Here is a 6,966-nt window from a genome sequence, read left to right on the forward strand (position 1 = left end):
ATGCATGGATTTGCTGAAAACAGTTTAAATTTCACATAAAACTGTAGTTTTATCTGTTTAATATGTGTTTTTGATCCTTTTATTACTCAACGCGTCCCACTGTCCTTTTTATCTCTGCTATGTTTAGTGTGAGTCTTCTTTATACTGTTTAGCATGTGCAGTTTGGCTGTTTCCCCACTCCACTGTAGAAGTTGTGTCTTGCATCTCATCCCCACTGACTCAGTGTGTTTATAAGGTATAGTCCTGTCTTCTCTTTGGTCTTTTTCATAGAGTCCGTTTAGCTCGCTGTACTGCGCCTCAAACTTCTACCAGGTGGTTTTTTTTTGGTTTGACTTATTGACCGTTTTCTGTTCTGTCTGTTTCCTCCTGCGCCCTAAAATTTCAGTTCTCTCTTCTGAAAACCACGCATCAGGACAGAAACAAACATTGTCTTCACAAACATTTGCAGGAAATGGGATGATACAGTTCAGTTGTCTTACGTTGTTTGTGTCTTTGGCCTTTCATTTGGCTGCTGAATCAGCTTTCTTGCCTCTTTCTGCCTTCATTCTTTCTAATTTTTAAAATTTCTTTTCTTTTAAAAAATGTGTTAACAGCTGGAGTGATTATTTTGAATATATTTGTTATTTCTGATAACAGTATAAACTAAAACGTGCACACATATTTTAGAATACAGTGTTATGCGAGTATGTGAATTAATTCTAAACCAAAACCAGTCATTTATTATCCTGTGAATTAAATCCTATATTTAAAGAAAGAAAAAATGTGAATGTTGTGTTATGTATAAGCCTCTACACTAATACTTAGTGGATATTACCACTGTGTGGCTGTCACTGCAGCCATCACACACTCCCCCTCTTGTCTCACTGGGACTGCGAGAGAGACAGTCTGCAGTGCATTTATGCTTGTTGGGAATGTGGTTGATGGTGAATCGGAATTGCTGGATCGCAAGGTACCATCGCGTGATCCTTCCGTTTGTGTCCTTCATCTTCTCTATCCATTGTGGTTTGTTTCCAATACAAACTTCTGTCCCAGAAGATAATACCTAAAGGAGTCCAGGGCCCATTTTAATGGCCAGTGCCTCCTTCTCGATGGTTGAGTATCGTACTTCCCTCAGAAACAGCTTGCGGCTGATGAAGGCCACTGGATGACGTTCTCCAAGCGGTCCCTGTAACAGAACAGCTCACAAACTTCTCTCGGAGGCTTCGTCTGAAGAGTGAAATGTCTCTCAAAATCAGGGCTGTGCAAGACTGGGCTCTGTGTTTAGACTGTTCCTCCCTGTTCTATGCAAGGCCACCTGGATTGACTGGAAGACTGTTTACTTAGCCTGGCAGGGCGAAGGACACTGTCTCAGCTGAACTCTGGACATATACACACACACACACAGACATATATATATACACATGCTGATGTACACTCATCCCCCCTCCCCCTCCAAACGCCTTCGACGCTTATTCCCTTGCGATGCTGACGGTGGATCAAGGAGACCAGCGCTTATGCTGCAGGCCCGGATGCACTGTCTCTCACCCGTTACCCAACCCTGTTGCTTGTCATGTGTTTCTTTGGAGTATTAAGAGGTTTTTTTTGCCTATCTACCCCCTCACTTCCCCTGCCGGTGGCAAACGCCCTCAGACGGTGCGTTGGTGGTTCTTTGTGTCCGGGGATGGGCGTCCAGGTACACACCGGCTCACTCCTTGGCGGCCGCTTATCGGGGCCTGGAGCCTGGGGCTTGCTCGGGCCACTTCGGAGGTGGGGTGCCCCCGGCCTCTCGGCCTGGGGCTCGGTCACTCAGGCACGGCTGGCTGCCGGCGGAGCTCACGGGCGCGTCACTGCAACTCCCCCTGGCTTCTGCTCCGCGGCTGCTGAGTGAGCCCTCATCTGGGACTCTCCTCAGCTCTTTCTGGGACAGTGGCGCGGCTGCCCCTCTGTTGGTCTTCCTTGGTCTCTTGTGTTCTGGGGGCCTCTGGATGTCTGGAGTTTTGATCTCCTCCATACCTGCTTCATGCCCTGGAGGACGGGGCTGTGGCCCCCCCACACCCTCTAGCAGATCATTACATGAAGGAACCTTTTAAAAACAAGCGTCCATGCTCACAGGTGTACACACGGGTGATCACACCCACAAACTACACCCTTTTTGGCTCCTACCTCAAAGCACACTGTGTTCTGTTGATCTTATGTGCTGCACAATAATGTTTAATATTTAGTATTTACTGTCATATTCCCATATATCATTGTGATGTTGTTTATTCTATTACTCTTTCTCTTCTGCTTGTTTTCTTTTTTCTTTCTCAAGCAGGTGATCCAGGTGATTGATATATGTTTTTTTTTTGTCTGCTTATTTAGTTGGTTTTTGTTTTGCCTTTATCCCCTCTTCTCCGCTGTTTTCCCCTCTTCTTTCTCCCTTTTCTTTCCTCATGTCAAGTCTGTCCCGTATTCAGCAAGTGAAAATAAAAAAATAAAATAAACAATAAAAGGTGAATCAAATAGACCATTACGGCAAGGCTGGGATGGTCAATTTGGTAAAGTAAATCTTATCTTATTCAGAGATTGTCGTAGGTCCTGAAAAGCCTCCTCCATCCAGTGGATCCTATTGGGACTTCAGGAACCAGTCAGAGCTGTCAGAAGAGCTGCCCCGGCAGAGTAATGATGGATAAACCGGTGACAGAATCCTGCCATACCCAAAAATGATCTCAGCTGTTTTCTGGTCTCTTGCAAGGGACAGGATTCTATGGCGGTGACTTTATTGACTTGAGGTTTTCTCACTCCATTTTCAATCACAAACCCAAGGTACTCAGTTTCAGCCTTGGCAATGTTACACTTAGCTGGATTTACAGGCAATGCTGCAGACTGAAGACGCGCCAATACCTTCTCCAGGTATTGCAGGCGTTCTTCCCAGGTAGAACTGAAAATGACTATGTCATCAAAGTAGGCAGCAGCAAAATCAGACATGTCAGACAGACCAAGACCAGATATTTCAAGAAAGATGGACATTGCAGTTTGGTGAAAGTGCGAGCTGCCTTATGTGTAACTTGCCATACTGAAGGAATATAATCAATGACAGGAAAAAACTAGCTGAGCAGCTACCAAAAGGAAGAAACAAGAACTTTTCCACAAAGCCATTAAGGACACTGATGCTGCTGTTGATGGAAGTTATGCAGTTAGTGAATCAATTGCCAAAGCAGGAAAGCCATTCACCCAAGAGCAATTTCCAAAAGATTGCATGTTATTAGTTGTTGATGTTCCTGATGTCCAAAAAAAGAGGTTGTTCAACAGCATTGCTGTGTCGGTAAACACTATAAGCCTCTGTGGCAGAGTAGTTTAAAAAACACGACATTTTCATAAAATTTTTTTTTTTTTTAAATTTTGCTATTTGATCACTAGACTGGCCCTCCAGCCACTCTAAGCTGTGAAATGTATTAAAATATAGTAAAAAGTGCAAAATCTATGCAATCCTTTACATTTTCCACAGCATTTCCAATGAGTCGGACTGGAATGTTTGCTCTGCTGATTCTGGCCCCCGGGCCTTATGTTTGACACCCCTGGTGTAGGGTATTGTTAAATTAACTCCTAGACAACATATAAAGTATTTAGACTGCTGGTAATTTATTATCAGTGATAATTCAAACTACATAGGGCAACAGGTGTGTTTACACATGTTGTTACATTCCAACACAAACTCCTTTTTTGGTCACAGACTCTTCCTGAGAACACCAGATATAGCCAGTTGAGTTTGACTGCAACACAGGGTTGGATTGCATCACAGTGAAACTGCAATCATCCGGAAATCTCTCTTGGCACACTACGGCTAATGACAATATGATGAGGTTGGCCCCGTAGCTATCATTACTCCTCTCCTTTCTCCACCTTCTAATAGCAGGTCTAGGTGATGTATCAGACCTGATACTGTTTCTATTATACAAGATCACATTATTCCCTTAGGCTATTTTCACAATTAAAATCCCTGGTGTTGACACAGCCAGTAGCTTTGGAATTTTTTCGGTTTGAAATTCAATCCGCCTTCTACTTCCTTCACAACTGATTCACATCATTCCTATATAATACACCATGCTCTAGCAATAACAAATAATGGACAGTATAGACAAGTGTGTAATCCATGCTTCAGTATCAGATTCAGCTGATACTCTCTTGTATTAGACAACTTCTGAGAATCATCAACAAGGAAGGAGGAAAGAAAAAGATAAAAGCAACTTCCAGTAAAATCTAGTCTACAGCCACTGTACGTAATCTACTTAAATAGTGTTCGAGGTGACACAGCTCCAACTACTTTATTAATATATTTCCATTGTAGCAATACCAAGTAATGTTGCAAAAATGACAATATAAAATTCAAAAAAAAGTCCTATCAGTGTTTATGCAAATGAATCAAGTTTAAAACAAAAGAAGCTTTTCCAAAGTGACTGCATCTTCATTAGAATTGACAACATCAGACTTTAGTTGTAAGACCCTCTTGGGCTCTTTTTAATGCTCCAACAAATTTAACCTCAATTTCTTGACTTTAAGTTTTCACACAGGAATTAAAAGTAGGTTGACTCATTCATCAGCTGAAACCTTTCTTCATCGCTGCCTTTCCAAAGCCTTACCCTAAGGGAAATTTTTCTCCCACTACCGGTGCAACAGGAAACATCAGATAATCATTAAAATGAAGTGCTTGTGTACAACAGATGACTGGTGAACTACACGGAAGAGGAAAATTTCAAGCCTCAACAGGCTCACCACAAAGCAATTAGCCTCCTAGGAAACTTAAGAATACCAGAACAAAACCCGAGTGGATGATTTGACCTAACAAGGTTACGTTTAAAAGACATTAGACACCAATTCAGTATAGTTTTAGTGTAATTCTATTGGTCGTTTAAAAGAAAGGGAAAATGTATGCTTTCATCAATACCGGTTAGCCACAACATTAAAAGCTCTGACCTGAAAATATCACTGATCATCTTGAAGACCAACAGTCACTTATGAGGACAAAAGTGCCTGTCCCCACGAGCTTGAAGGCATTTTTAAATTGAAAATTTGGTTTTAGTGTCAGGGTTCCAATTATGTTATGGTCAATTAGATGTCCTCACTAAGATAGCAAAACGAGAATGTGTGTGTGTATGCACGCACCATAGCCTGGGTGAATCAGGTGTGTATGGGTACATCCAAAGCGAACAGCATCCATCAAAGGGGAATGTTTTGGCATGTGGTGAGACGCTGAAGTGTTGCCGTTGAGAGTGACGCGGCTACAAGCAATAAACAGCGAACTGGGGAGAACCAGTTTTTTCCAGCTGAACACTTGAATAAAGTTGGGAGTGAGAGGGAACAGTAGGCCACTCTGTATAAATTAATAACCTCCTGACAGCCTGGTGTGTGTCTTTCTGTCTCATTTTGTTTCTCTACAGATTGATCACCATGGGGGCAATTGCAGGGGTGTCACACAAAAGGCTAAGAAACACAATCAAGGATTGTGTAGTTAAATGTATTTACATTGGCATAAAGTGGAGTTTCACTCATGTAAAATGATTAATTATTAAAGTAAATCTTTGTTTTTACATTTTTTTAGTTGCATTTTACTCTAACCAAAGTCTAAGTTTGTTTGTGATGGAAAAGAATGATTTTTTTGAGCGTTATTGTGGCTTCAACGAATGATCATTTAATTTCTTACCAAGTCAGAAGAAAAAAACATGGTGACCAATACCACAAAGGGCTCTTTGGTTTTATTCTTCTCTTCGCGTTTCTACTCTTCCCCATTTATCACATCTACAGATGCAGATGTGATAAATCCAGACTTGTGCTTCTGAAAACTCTGAAAACTAGTTGGAATTCAAATTCAAATTCAAATTTTATTTGTCACTCACACACACACAATTATTGTAAAAATTATGCAGCATATCCTAACCATTTAAATTCAACCATTCAAAACCAAGTGTATCATTTTTGAAATGCAGGTTTTTAAGACTTCTACATCATCAGTTTGATTTCTTCCCCCTGAAAAAATTAAATTAAACATAATGCACAATGCATTTTAAATAATAAATGCCTGATGTAGTAAATACGATACAAATGTGAACTTCTTTATGCAATTTCAGATTTATTTATTTTTTGGATTAGATCAAAAGGTTCCAAAAATAGAATTTTCTTCCAATTGTTTCATGGTTCATGGCTAATAACTAATATTCAACATTGCTATCAATACAATTTTTCAAAAAATGCCTCTCTGTGCAAAATGGGTTTAAAAACATAAACAACTGTGGGATACTGTTTGTCCGTGATTTGGACAGGGGGAAAAAATTGTGGCAGGATCAGCCTGATATTATTTGTATCCCGCTGTAACTTTCCTGTATAAAGAGCAAACATCTCCAAAATGTCAGGAGTAGTTAGCCAAGAAGTGTTTGTGAACTAAAAATCAAGAATGTGGGATTCTGTTTGTTATTTGGAGAGCCCAGCGCTGCTCCCGACGAAGGGAAAACCAGTTCTGCAGGGGAGACCTGCCTTGACACTTGTGCAGGTGAAGCCAAAGGGAAGATAAGCTTCACCATATTTTCTTGTCTTTGGCTTAGAATGAAGTTGGTTTGGAAACATATTTGGCGATGCTTCATATCCTGCTTTGCGTTTGCATGGGAGCCCCGTCAAAAACCTGTCAATTATGCTAGCAGTGTCCAAGTATTCATTTTCTTTTTTTTTTTTTTTCCCCCCCCCCATACTGCGCCCCTCCTGCAATGGCTCTGCGCCATACATGGCCCTACACTTTGGGAACCTCTGAGCTAGAGGAATATGTTTTTGATTGCTGAGGCAATGTTTTGTTTTTATCAAAAACGAGAAGTAAAATCTGTGAGTCAGTGGTGAAAAATTAGATTTGCATTAAATATATTTATAGCTTTAAACATTATAGAGGACTAAAAAGCGTAGTATTGTATGTGTGGGAAAAAAATGTCAGATCAGCCCCAGAAACAAAACAAGGCAATCACAAAG

This window comes from Haplochromis burtoni, unplaced genomic scaffold, assembly GCF_018398535.1.
Source record: "Haplochromis burtoni strain Fernald_Lab_line unplaced genomic scaffold, NCSU_Asbu1 Contig_250, whole genome shotgun sequence".
In the NCBI taxonomy this organism is placed as follows: domain Eukaryota; kingdom Metazoa; phylum Chordata; class Actinopteri; order Cichliformes; family Cichlidae; genus Haplochromis; species Haplochromis burtoni.